Raw genomic sequence first — 14,688 nt, forward strand, 5'->3', positions numbered from 1 at the left:
GGCTCTCAGAAGACAGCGGGGTTAAATATCCTTTTAACTTACATTTGGATCCGTTTCACTTTACTGTGTGTCTTGGGGGAAAGTCCTTGTCTCCTGGGCCTAGGTGTCCCTGTGTGGGAAACCAGTGATTGCCTTAGAAAGCTTTCTAAGGTCCCTTTCATGTCTGATCTTCTAAGGTTTAAAAACTCTGCTCTTTGTCACCCCACTGCAGGCCTCAGCTCTGCAGGGAGGACCCGGGAGACTGCATAGACTGCATTTCCGGGCACCAGGGGCAAGGCCTGAGGGGAGGGAAGAATCGTGGAGGGAGCTAGAGGCTTCAGGGCAGATCGACTTGGCTTCTGCTCCTCAGGTCTCTGATCTGGAGATCCTCTAAGAGCCCTTAGGCTAATGGGCCCTTGCACCCCACCCACGATCTCACCCTAGTGGCTCCCAGTGCACACTTCTCTTCTACCCTGGCAAAGAGGTGTGCCCCAACGCCAGGGGTAAATCAGGAAGTGACCCTCCCTGGCTTGGCTCCTGGGTCCTGGGCGGTGCATATGTCAGCCTAATTACTCCTTGCGCCCCCCTCTCCATGAACCATTTCCTCACAGCCCCCACCCTAGCGTCCCCACCCCCCCACCTCTTTCTCCTTATCTCAAGCTGAACTATTGACTTCCTGTCCCAGAATCTTTCTGGATAAAGAGGCTGAAGTTGGCTGACAGGCACACTCGGTGGAAAATCATACAGGATCTTTCTCTGGACCTGAAAGGGCCACTTTTGTCAGTGGTGGGGCAGAGAAGAGAGAGAATATGAAATGTATTCTGTTTTTCCTTCCAGGCCCAAGGACTCACGGCTGGGGAGCAGGTGCCTCTTGGGGAGGCTGGGTTTGTGTTGGGGGTGGGTTGGGGTGGGATGGGTGGAGGTGGCCCCGAGGGAGTTGGAGGTTTAGTTGGTTGGGTGGCAGATCCCAGAAAAGTGAACGGGATTGCCTTCCACTACACGCACTTGGAGAACAGAGGACTCTGAGAAGACGGGTCTTGTTTATGTGGAGTGGCTGTGAGAAATAGATGCTGCCTGGTTTGCACCAATCTTTCAAGCTCTCTCTCCCTCTGGGGAGCTTGTTGCCTTAATATTAAACCTTAGCCCAACGTTTAAGAACAAGGGACAAAGATTTTTGCCAATGGATTGAGACTCTCTTTCCTAAACCGGAATCTTGCTTCACTTTCTCCTTTCTTTTTTCTCTCTTCATGTTAAAAAATCAGAAGCTGTGTTCTCAAGTATAGAAGGAAGCGGAGTCATTGTAGATCTAGGGCCAGCTGGTTAGAGAAGGTGGGGGCAGGGGGAGGAGAGGGAACATCCTTGGCTAAACATTTCGAACTCTTCAACTCATCTTTGAAATTTAGAGATTGCCCCTTGGGGGAAAGAGGTCTTTTTTTTTTTTTTTTTTAATCTATATGTCCATGGGAGGATTAGAGGTAAGACTTCCAGTTCTTTATAATGTGAAAGTTAATTTTAAAAATTATTTTTCTTCTGACAAATAGGGAGTCTTGCTTTGGTCAGAGGAGGGAATTGTCAGATAGAGAAGCTGTTGGAACCATGAGTCAATACTTAAGAGGGAAGTATTCTGTAGTTTGTGGGACTCTTACGTTGCTGGAGGTTTACTTGCCTGAGGCTGAGGTGGTTTACAGGTTATTGCAGGAAAGGGAGAAGGAAAAGTACCCCCAAGACTTTTGCTTGCTCTGCAGTTCTGCTCAATCAGTTTAGGGGAATTGGAGGGAGGCATGAGAGAATGTGACATTCCTCTTACATGGGGAAGGGATGGAGGAAAATAGTCTTACTTTAGGTATTACCTATATTGCACAAGGGCCTAACTGGCAGCTGCCACCTGCAGGAGAAAAATCAGAACATTCTCTAGCCTGCTCACCCTCCTCCATGACCAACTTTCCCCTCCAACTGCAGAGAGAATATGGTCATCAGACAGAAATGCCTTCCATTTCCTTCCCCCCGGTTTACTCTCCATTCTATTCACATCTCCTGCCTCCTTAGAATTAGTTATTTAATAAATAAATATTAGTTATTTAATAAATAAATATTGATTATTTAATCCCTGTTTGCCCTTCCAAATCTACCTCCTACTCCTTCTCCCTCTGCTTTTGCCCTAAGAGACTAGCAAAATGAATCTAGGTATCTTGCTGGTTGGTTTCATTTGTTATTGTTCAGTCACTCAGTCATGTCCAACTCTTTGCAACCCATGGACTGCAGCACACCAGGCTTCCCTGTCCATCACCAACTCCCGGAGCTTAGTCAAACTCATGTCTATTGAGTCAGTGATGCCATCCAACCATCTCATCCTTTGTTGTCCTCTTCTCCTCCTGCCTTCAATCTTTCCCAGTATCAGGGTCTTTTCTAATGAGTCGACTCTTCATATCAGGTGGCCTAAGTATTGGAGTATTGGAGCTTTAGCTTCAGCATCAGTCCTTCCAATGAATATTCAGGACTGATTTCCTTTAGGATAGATTTGTTTGATCTTGCTGTCCAAGGGACTCTCAAGAGTCTTCTCCAACACCACAGCTCAAAAGCATCAATTCTTCTGCACTCGGTCTTCTTTATGGGCCAATTCTCACTTCCATACATGACTACTGGAAAAACCATAGGTTTGACTAGATGGACCTTTGTTGGCAAAGTAATGTCTCTGCTTCTTAATACACTGTCTAGATTTGTCATTGCTTTTCTTTCAAGGAACAAGCGTCTTTTTTATTTCATAACTGCAGTCACCATCTGCAGTGATTTTGGAGTCCAAGAAAATAAAGTCTGTCACTGTTTCCGTTGTTTCCCCATCTGTTTGCCATGATGTGATGGGACCAGATGCCATGATCTTCATGTTTTGAATGTTGAGTTTTAAGTCAGCTTTTCCACTTTCCTCTTTAACCTTCATCAAGAGGCTTTTATTCCTCTTCACTTTCTGCCATAAGTGTGGTATCATCTGTGTATCTGAGGTTATTGATATTGCTCCCGGCAATCTTGATTCCAGCTTGTTCTGGCATTTCACATGATGTACTCTGCATTCAAGTTAAATAAGCAAAGTGACAATATACAGCCTTGACATACTCCTTTCTCAATTTTGAACCAGTCCATTGTTCCATGTCCAGTTCTAAATGCTGCTTCTTGACCTGCATACAGGTTTCTCAGGAGGCAGGTAAGGTGGTCTGGTATTCCCATCTCTTTCAGAATTTTCCACAGTTTGTTGTGATTCACACAATCAAAGGTTTTAGTGTACTCAATAAAGCAGAAGTAGATGTTTTTCTGGAATTCCCTTGCTTTTTCTATGATCCAATGGTTGGCAATTTTATCTCTGGTTCTTCTGCCTTTTCTAAATCCAGCTTGAATATCTTGAAATTCTCAGTTCACATACTGTTGAAGCCTAGCTTGGAGAATTTTGAGCATTACTTTGCTAGCATGTGAAACGAATGCATTGTGCAGTGGTTTGAACATTCTTTGGCATTGCCCTTCTTTGGGATTGGAATGAAAACTGATCTTTTCCAGTCCTGTGGCCACTACTGAGTTTTCCATATTTGCTGGCATACTGAGTGCAGCACTTTCACAGCATCATCTTTTAGGATTTGAAATAGCTCAGCTGGAATTCCATCACCTCCACTAGCTTTGTTCATGGTCATGCTTCCTAAGACTCAAGATGTCTGGCTCTAGGTGAGTGATCACACTATTGTGGTTATCTGGGTCATTAAGATCTTTTTTGTATAGTTTGTGTATTCTTGCCACCTCTTCTTAATATCTTCTGCATCTGTTAGGTTTCAAGGGATTATCTCTGATAGAGTGCTTGAAGAACTATGGTCGGAGGTTCGTGACATTGTACAGGAGGTGGTGATAGAAACCATCCCCAAGAAAAAGAACTGCAAAAAGGCAAAATGGCTGTCTGAGGAGGCCTTACAAATAGCTGAAAAAAGAAGAGAAGCAAAAGGCAAAGGAGAAAAGGAAAGATATACCTGTTTGAATGCAGAGTTCCAAAGTATAGCAAGAAGAGATAAGAAAGCCTTCCTAATTGAACAATGCAAAGAGATAGAGGAAAACAATAGAATGGGAAAGATTAGAGATTTCTTCGAGAAAATTAGAGATCCAAGGGAACATTTCATGCAAAGATGGACACAATAAAGGACAGAAACAGAATGGTTTCAGTTAGTGGGAGCCAATGGCACCAACTCAAGGACAGCAGAGAAAGGTTGGGATATTTCTTCCTCCCACTCCCTTCTTGGTTTTTGTTGCAGTTCTGTGAGTAACTGTAACTGCAGCTCCCAAGTTCACCAAGCCCTGGCAATATTGTCTTGTCGACCTCCTGACCTTTCGGACATAAGGATATAATGGGATATAATGGCTTCACACTGTTGCTAGGCTTTGGGTGCAGTAGTACCTCTTGCTTATTCCCTTAACCCTGTCTGCACTTCTGTAAGTGGCTCCTTCATTGGAAATGCTTGCTGCCGAACTCCTTACTGAACCTTGTTCTTCATTGTCCTTTCTGTCTATAGTTTCAATCTCCCCTTCACCACAGGTTCTTTCAAACTGTGCTTTTTCAAAAGGACCCTCCCTTGGCCTTATATCCATTTTTAATTATATCTCCTTACAGACTTCCTCTAACTTTTGTGAGGCCTGAGACAAAACTATAGATGGAAGCCTGTGGCCCACCCTACTTCATTTCCCACTCTGACTCCATCCTACATCAGGAAGGTCCTGCACCCCAGAGTCTGGACCCCTGGTCCGCATATCCACACCCCCTGCACCTCTCTCCAAAGACATGTGGTCCATGTCTCAGGTTCGGGGAGAGGCACCCTAGTGACATCGTCCACCCATGGGAAGATAGACCTAGGAAAAGACTTGTGTCGGCTTTGAAAAGAGACTTGGTTCCATTTGGACAATGAATTCCAGACCCTAGAAGGGAGCATATAGGCTGTGGGTGAGCTTGTCCCCTTGGTCATGTGGACATGGGTGGAGCTGGAAGGAAGCCAGACTGGGGCCCTCTCTAAAGTTCAGGGCCCAGTTTGAGCTCCCTGTTTGTCCAGGTTGAAGCATGGTACTTCTTTTACAACCAGACTTTCTGAGAGTAAAGCCTAATCTTGCTTTCTTCCATTCTTGCCACCCCTATGACCTTTCTTCACCTGCCGCCACTCCATTCCACTGAGATGGATTTGTCGGTGTCCCTGATGCCCTCCCTGCTGGCAGTCAATGATCTTTTCTTATTCAGTGTGGCCTCAGTATTTGTCACTGAGGACCTCTCCCTTCTGGCTTCGTGATCTTCTTTTTTCCTCCTCAGACTGTTCCTTCTTGCTCTGTTCACGAACTCTCATTTTCTCCTCTAAGCCCTTAGCTGGTAGCATTACTCTGGGTTCTGCCTTCGGCTCTTCCCCAGACAGTTACTGAAATTTTACTCATTACTTATTTTGTCCCTACTGAGCACTTGCCTAAGCATGTCCCACTCTCACAAACCACAGTGCCTTTGGGCTTGAGGATCCTTCTAGACTCTCATCACCTGGCTGACTTCCATTCATTGGGAAAGATTTGGCTTGAGCTTCACCTCCTCTGTGATCCTCCTCTGATGTACTCTGAGGTCCATGCCCCTTGGATATTTTCTTGTAGTACCTAACACCTTTATTACTGCATTTATTACCCTCTATTTAGAGTTGCCAGAAAAAAAATATTGGAGGTACAGTTACATTTGAATCTCAAGCAAATATTATTTTAGTGCAAGTATGTCCCAAATATTGTGTGGGATACACTTATACTAAAAATTGTTTATCAGAAATTCAAATTTAACTGGATATTCTGAATTTTTATTTGCTGGCAACTATACCTGTTGGAGTAATTTGTGGGTTTGTTTCTCCTGTAGACCATGAACTCCTTGAGGGTAGGCACCATGTTCTTTGACTCTGTGTCCTAATGCCTGGCACGTGGCAGGCATTCAGAGAATACTTGCAGAGTGATAAAATCTTCAAGTTCCGTGAGCACTCACCTGCCTCATTTCAAAGGGCCTTTTCCTGCTTAAAATTCAGTGTGGTTAGTTCACTGATCTCTCTTCTAACCTCTTCTGCTGCTGCTGCTGCTGCTAAGTCGCTTCAGTTGTGTCCGACCCTGTGCGACCCCATAGACGGCAGCTCACCAGGCTCCGCCGTCCCTGGGATTCTCCAGGCAAGAACACTGGAGTGGGTTGCCATTTCCTTCTCCAATGCATGAAAGTGAAAAGTGAAAGTGAAGTCGCTCAGTCGTGTCTGACTCTTCGTGACCCCATGGACTGCAGCCTACCAGGCTCCTCTGTCCATGGGATTTTCCAGGCAAGAGTACTGGAGTGGGGTTCCAGTGCCTTCTCCGTCTAACCTCTTCTAAAGTCTTATTATTAGCTCTTCATTTTGTGTTGTTGGGTTCTCTAGATGGTAACCAAATGGGAAAGCTCCCAGGTTTTCTCAAAGACTGTGTGATTTTCATCTATAACTCCTAGGGCAGTTCTCTTTGCTTATTTGAATGATTAGCTGATGACTTCTACTGGCATTGTTAGTCATTATTAGATATTACTAGCTAATATGCTTAATTGACTACGTTTACAGAGAGTCAACTTCCACAGCACAGGAACCAAGCTCAGATGAACACAAATACACTAACTCTTGATCTCACAGCATTAAATTAAGTAAATGTTTAATTTTTGCGGTGTAAGTAATGAATGTTCTGGCACATCCCCACCCAGACCTTAGGGAAGTATAAATATTTATGTTATATAAATATGTATATATATATTAATATATACACAAATATGTATGTATTAATATAAATATATATGTTAATGAACTCATCACTAAGAGAAATTCTGTTGTTCAGACAGCAAAAAATTGCTTTAAAAACTGGTGCCTGTCAGCTAATCTTTATGTCTTAGGTATAAAATCTGCTGACATAAGACAGAAAGTCAACACAGGTATGGGTATCAGAATTGGTTAATTATGGTGGAAAGGGAGTTAAAAGAAAGCAGGAAGCTCAGAGAAGATGCAGAGATGTCCAACTTATCGGAAAAGAAAGTCAGAGTGTAGAACTAGAGTGCCCTGTCCAATTCAGTAGCCACCAGCCATGTGGGACTATTTAAATTCAAATTAGCTAAATACATAAAGAATTTAAATAAAAATAAAAATTAAATTAAAATTTGAACACAAATTTAAACAATTTTATTAGAGTATAATTGATTGACAGTGTTGTGTTAGTTTCAGATGTACAGCAAAGTGAATCAGATTACATATGCATGCAGGCGTGCATGCTCAGTCATTCAGCAGTGTCCGACTCTTTGCAACCCTATGGTCTGAAGCTCACCAGGCTCCTCTGTCCTTGGGCTTCTCCAGGCAAGAATACTGGAGTGGGTTGCTGTGCCCTCTTCCAAGGGGTCTTCCTGACTCAGGGATCAAAACCGCATCTCCTGCATTGCAGGCGGATTCTTAACTGCTGAGCCATCGGGGAAGCCCATACACGTGTATCTGTCCACTCATTTTTAGGTTCTTTTCCCATATAGGCCACTATAGAGTATTGAGTAGTGTTCTCTGTGCTATACAGTAGGTCCTTATTAGTCATCTATTTCATATACAATAGTGTGTATGTGTTAATCCCAATCTTCCAATTTATCCCTCCCCACCTCTTACTCCTGGTGACCAGATGTTTGTTTTCTACATCTGTAGCTCTATTTCTATTTTGTATATAAGTTCATCTGTACCCTTTTTGTTTTAGAGTTCACATATAAATGATATCATATATTTGTTTTTCTCTGACTTACTTCACCCAGTATGATAATCTCTAGGTCCATCGTTTGTTACTGAAAATGGCATTATTTCATTCCTTTTTATGGCTAATATTCCAGGGCATATATTATGACATCTTCTTTATCAGTTTCTCTGTTGATGGACATCTAGATTGCTTCCATGTCCTGGCTATTGTAAGTAAGTGCTGCAGTAAACCTTGGGATGCATGTATATTTTCAAATTATGATTTTCTCCAGATATATGCCCCAAAAGTGTGGCTGCTGGATCATATGGTAGCCCTAGTTTTAGTTTAAGGAACCTCCATACTATTCTCCATAGTGGCTGCACCAATTTACATCCCATCAACAGTGTAGAAGGGTTCCCTTTTCTCCACACTCTCTCCAGCATTTTTTGTTTATAGAGTTTTTGATGGTGGCCATTCTGACCAGGATGAGGTGATACCTCATTGTAGTTTTGACTTGCATTTCTCAAATAATTAGTGATGTTGAAGATCTTTTCATTTGCCTCTCTTGGCCATCTGGATGTCTTCTTTGGAGAAATGTCTATTAGATTTTCCTCCCACTTTTTGATTGTGCTATTTTTTAAAAAATATTGAGTGACATGAGCTATTTATATATTTTGCTTCATTTGCAAATATTTTCTCCCATTTGGAGGTTTACCTTTTTGTTTTCTTTATAGTTTCCTTTGTTGTGCAAAAGCTTTTAAGTTTAGTTAGGTCCCATTTGCTTTTTTTTTTTTTTTTCCATTAGTCTAGGAGATTGGTTGAAGAAGGTCTTGCTACAGTTTATGTCAAAGAATGTTCTGCCTGTTTTCCTCTAAGAGTTTTATAGTATCTAGTCTTACACTTAGGTGTTTAATCCATTTCAAGTTTATTTTTGCGTATTATGTTAGAGAGTATTCTTATTTCATTCATTTACATGTAGCTATTCAGTTTTCTCAGCAACAGTTATTGAAGAGACTGTCTTTTCTCCATTGTATATTCTTGCCTCCTTCGGCATAGATCAGGTGACCATAGATGCATGAGTTTCTCTCTGGACTTTCTATCTATCCTGTTCCACTGACCTGTATTTCCTTTTTTGTGCCAGTACCATAGTGTTTTGATTACTTTAGTTTGTAATGTAGTCTGAAGTCAGGGAGCCTAATTCCTCCAGCTCTATTTTTCTTTCTCAAGATTGCATTGGCTATTCATGGTCCTTTGAGTTTTCATACGAATTGTAAATTTTTTGTTATAATTCTATGAAAAATGCCATTGGCAATTGGGGATTGCACTGAATCTGTAGATTGCTTGGGGTAATATAGTCATTTTCATAATACTGATTATTCCAATCCAAGGACATGGTGTATCCATCTGTTTGTGCAACCTTTTATTTCTTTCATCAGTATCTTATAGTTTTCTGAGTACAGGTCTTTGGCTCCTTAGGTAGGTTTATTACTATGAATTTTATTCTTTTTGATGTGGTGATAAATGAGATTATTCCCTTAATTTTTCTTTCTGATCTTTTATTGTTAGTGTATAGGCATGCAAGAGATTTCTGTGTATTAATTTTGTATCCTGCAACTTTACCAAATTCGATGATAAGCTCCAGTAGGTTTCTAGTAGCATCTTTAGGATTTTCTATGTATAGTATCATGTCATCTGCAAGCAGTGACAGTTTTACTTCTTCTTTTCCAATTTGAATTCCTTTTCTTTCTTTTTCTTCTCTGATTGCCATGACTAGGACTTCCAGAACCATTATATGTTGAATAATAATGGAGAGAGTGGATATCCTTGTCTTGTTCCTGATCTTGGAGGAAATGCTTTCAATTTTTCATACTTGAGAATGATGTTTTTGCTGTGGGTTTGTCATGTATGGCCTTTATTATGTTGAGGTACGTTCCCTGTATGCCCACTTTCTGGAGAGTTTTTATCATAAACAGATATTGAATTTTGTCAAAAGCCTTTTCTGTATCTATTGAGATTATCATATGCTTTTTATTCATCAATTTGTTAATATGGTGTAACACATTGATTGATTTATGTGTAATGAAGAATCCTTGCACCTCTGGGATAATTCCCACTTGATCATGGTGTATGATCCTTTTAATGTGTTGTTGGATTTGGTTTGCTAGCATTTTTGTTGAGGATTTTTGTGTCTATGTTCATCAGAGATATTGGCCTGAAATTTTCTTTTTTTGTGATATCTTTATCTGGTTTTGCTATCAGGGTAATCGTGGCCTCATAAAATGAGCTTGGGAGTGTTTCTTCCTCTGCAATTTTCTGAAACAGTTTTAGAAGGGTATGTGATAACTGTTCCCTAAATGTTTGATAGTAATCATCCGAGAAGCCATCTGGTCCTGGACTTTGGTTTCTTGAAAGATTTTTAATCACGGTTTCCATTTCCATGCTTGTGATTGGTCTGTTCATATTTTCTATTTCTTTCTGATTCAGTCTTTGAAGGTTGTACCTTTCTAGGAATTTGTTAATTTCTTTAGCTTGTCCATTTTATTGGCATATAGTAGTAGTAGTATACTACTACTACATTGGCATGCAGTAGTCTCTTATGATTCTTTGTATTTATGTTTGATAATAATAATGATGATATGAGCACCTATTTAGCATCTACAGAATCTCAGGTATTGCTTGAAGTGCTTATGTATCAACTCATCTTCACAGTCATCTCAAGAAACAGAAGCAGTAGTTCCAACACTTACTTTATTCATAGAAGTAGATATTAGATTTCAAAAAAGTGAACTTTGTGAGGGTAAGGGACCCAGAGTGAGGGGAGCTCTAGTTCCTCTCTGCTCTGACAAAAGGAGATAGATATAGATGAACTTTAGTTCTCCACTGGCTCCATTTTGGAGAGTGGAAATACAAAGTACTTAGCACATATCACCTCTGTTGGGATGATTTTGGCTGCGTTAGCAAAAAGACTCATCCAAAAATAGAGTCAACTACAAGGAAAAATTATTATTTCATAAAAGAATTCCAGAAGTATAACAGATCCAGAGTCTGTTAATTTGTTTTCTCATATATGTCATCAAAATCCAGGTTCTTTTTCTCTGCTCTGCCATCTTCAGTGTGTTGACTGATCTCTTTTGCTGGCTGCCTCACAGTGTCGAATGGCTGCCCCAGTTCCAGACATCAACGTGAAGATGACAACACCCTGCAGAAGGAGAGTCCACTTATTGTCTTCCCTCTCCTTTTATCAGCAGGAAAAAAAAAGTCTTTTCCAGAAGCCCACCTTGGAGGATGTCTACTGTGGTCTCATTGGCCAGAATAGTGCCAGGTGCTCAAATCTAAGCCAGTCAATAGCAAGAAAAATGGAATTACCATTTTTTTTTTTAATCAAATGGATCAAGGGTCATCTTCCTAGATTCCTGGAAATACATGGGTGTTAGATTTCTGAACAAAGAAAATACTAATTGGCAAAGGAAAAGGGGTGTGGCTTTATATAGGCAACAGTGTCTATTGCTTTGTGTCAAATAAAGCAAAGTGTTTAAAATGTGCCTTACCAAAAGCTAGACCCATGATGAGTACTCTTAGCTGCCAGTTACTAGTCTTTCTCCTGTTTTAAAATTTTTTTGCTGACCACCACTGATACTGCCAGTGGGCACCGATATCCATTCTTCTCATTGTGAGCACACAGACCACATTTCCTAGCTTTCCTGACAGTTGGATGGAGCCATGGACTCTGGTCTAGCAGTGGGATGCTGGCAGAAGTGATGGCTATCACTTCCAGTCTTGGCATACGAAGTTTCTCATGTACAATCGTTTTTACTTTTCCTTCCACTGGGACATGACGGCCATATGTTGGAGTGGCAGGGATATAGTATGGAATGAACCTAGACCCCTGAGTCATGGCTTGGAGGAGTGCCACCCATCTTATATTGGACAGTGCCAAAAGTAAGAAATAAGCTTTTATTATAAGATTTTAGGTTTATCAGAGAATTTATCCTATTGTGACTACTGTATCCATCAAAATACCTTCCTTGTACCTTGCTTTTTGGGCATAGAGGCTGCAGATCTGGTGTGCAGATCCCAGGCTTCTGAGATGGTAATTCAAACATGTGTGAAATGCCATACATGTTAAAAATAAAATCCCTTTTATGGTAACTTTACTTAAGCACTTCCAGTGATAAGGAGCTTACTATTTCTAGCAAGAGGTAACCTCTGTTTGGTGAGGTAACATATTAATGAAAGGTGGCAAATACAGTACATGTGCATATAGTACAACTGATTGATAGTTGCATTTAAACTACTATGTAGAGAAGGATTTTAAGATCATGTCTGGGGACTTCCCTGGTGGTCCAGTGGTTAAGACTCTGCACGTCCACTGCAGGGGCACACGTTTGGTCCCCGGTCAGAAAACTAAGATCCCACATGCTGCGGGGTGCAACCAAAAAATAACAATAATAATAATAAGATGAGATCCTCTCTGAGCAGCCTGGGAAAGTTTTCTGCTCTTAATTAACATGGCCTTCCAGGACCTGGTGGCAGAAGTTGTAGACCCATGTTCCATATAGCATCTGTGGTTTGAGAACTATGAGAGCTACCAGGAGAAAGCTCACAGAAAAAAAGTTTGTCATTAAATAACAGGAATCAGGGGATTGGATATTGGGGTGCATTTCTAGGAAAGATAAGACGGTTGCAACAAAAATTATGCCTTCCATTTAGTGACTACTGTGCTAATGCTTTATATACATATTATTTCCTTATCTTCTCATAACAAGTCCATTTTACAGACAAAGACATTGAGGCTCAGAAGTATGAAGTAGCTTGTAGGATATCATGCGTTTAATTTACTGGCAGAGGCAGATTTGGACCAGGGTGGTCTGATCCAAAGTATGTCTGTCTGTGCTGTCTATGGCTGTTTAGAGCCAGATTTCTGAACCTCAGTTTTTGTTGTGGGGGCTGTGTGGTACATTGTGAGATGGTTAGCAGAATTGCTAGCCTCTAGTGGCTCAGATGCTGGGAATGATTGAAGGCAGGAGAAGAAGGGGATGACAGAGGATGAGATGGTTGGATGGCATTACCGACTCAATGGACATGAGTTTGAGCAAGCTCCGGGAATTGACAGACAGGGAAGCCTGGCGTGCTGCAGTTCATGGGGTCACAAAGAGACAAGACTGAGTGACTAAACTGAACTGAGTGGCTCAGATGGTAAAGAATCTGCCTGCAATGCAGGAGATGCAAGTTCAGTCCCTGGGTTGGGAAGATGCCCTGGAGAAAGGAATGGTAACCTAACCCCGTATTTTTGCCTGGAGAATCCCATGGACAGAGGAGCCTGGTGGGCTACAGTCCATGGGGTCGCAAAGAGTCGGACACGACTGAGTGACTCATACTTTCACTTTCCACCCATTAGATACCTGTAGTGTATTCTTCCTTCCCAGACAGAGAAAAATGTCTCCAGACACTGTTAAATTGCCCCCCTGGCTGAAGATCACTAGGTTAGAGGAAGGCATATCCTATGTTCTGGGCAGTCAGGTGATCTGGGAAGGGGCTGAGGAACCATATGGGAACTTCCGGGGCAAGGGGTCTCTTAAGGTAGCCTGGAAACCTTCATCACATGCAGAAGGCAACAGCAATGGGGAGACCGAGTTCCTGAAGCTCATGCATGAAGTTTCCTAGATATTTCCTGTTAAGAGGCAGGACTGAATAGAGCTGAGCTTTCAGGAGAAGGTTCTAGTGGCCCCAAATGGTAGTTATAGGAATGAGGATTTTAATCACACTGGTCACTCTGAATCCCACTTAGAACCTACTTCTGCCCCTCTCTCAAAAAACCAAGTGCTACATCTCCTAGTCAGTAGATATGGAAGGATTGTTTGTTGAATGAATGGTGAACAGTTAGACCAAGGGAAGGGAAGAAAGCAGTTGTACTTATTTTTGAGTCAAAATATGGTATGAGGCAACATTTCTGAAATAGCTGCTAGATCTATTTGGCAGACCCTAAGCAGCACATTTTAGACATTTGGAAAAGACACCAATGTTCAGATGAAAGAGAAAGACAGTGTCTCTTCTAGTGAAAATCAATGACCAAAATCTAACACATTCCCTCAATGCCTCTTTAACTTTTAAATGGAAATGTATTTTAAGGATTTCCCTGCTAGGACTTTGTGCTCCCAATGCAGGGGCCAGGGTTCGATCCCTGGTCGGAGAACTAGATCCCACCTACTACAACTAAGACCTGGAGCATCCAAATAAATACATAAATATTAAAAAAAAAAAAAAAACTGGAAAAAAAGAAATGGAAGTCTATTTTATGTGAAAACAGAGATGTTCTCCTTTGGTATAAACAGAAAGAAAGTTGCTTTGGAAAAAAATATAAATGGTATTTGGCAAAACCAATAATTTTCCTTGTAGGTAAGTGTTCTGAGGGAATGTTCATTTGCTTCAATTCTTACTGCTTATTTCTCAAAGTGAGTAGCTTCTTGATACATGTGTTTAGTTAGAATATGTCTTAAAGGATTTCTCAAAATCAGAGCCTGTAGAGGGATCGTGGTTACAGAAGTTAGCCCTAACTTCCTCAATTCAGGAAGATAAGAATTACTGTGGGGTCACTGTCCTCTAGCTTAGAAAGTTTGAAAGGAATTAGAGAGTATTGAAGCCAATTAACTGCAAAGCTGATCAACATACCAACAGTGCAAATTTATGATCATGTATAACTTCTGCCCCTCTCTCAAAAAACCAAGTGCGACAATCGCTTGGTGTTGCTTTCTAAAAAATAAAGCTGGCTTGTTTTCATCCTCTCTCATTTCCATTTTCAGCATAGAACAATTCACAAATCCATATTTTTTTTTTACTGTCACCATTCAAGATATTTTGCTCTGGGTTAAGTGCTCTAAATGGTAGAAAGCATGAGGGAGGGGAGGTGTTTTGGTCCTTGCTATTCACATTTCGCCTGTTAATCTAATTTCCAAGGTATGGGCTCCAGAAACT

General features: G+C 41.2%; 1 long non-coding RNA gene across 2 annotated transcripts in view; it reads left to right on the plus strand.

Moving 5' to 3' along the window:
* Window positions 1-14,688, plus strand: part of LOC147342435 (uncharacterized) — a 103,926-nt gene that overhangs the window by 24,917 nt on the left and 64,321 nt on the right. The window lies entirely within an intron of this gene.

The sequence above is a fragment of the Bos grunniens genome, chromosome 29 (genome assembly GCF_055505025.1).
Source record: "Bos grunniens cultivar Pamir isolate PY7600 chromosome 29, Bosgru_T2T1.0, whole genome shotgun sequence".
Classification (NCBI taxonomy): Eukaryota; Metazoa; Chordata; class Mammalia; order Artiodactyla; family Bovidae; genus Bos; species Bos grunniens.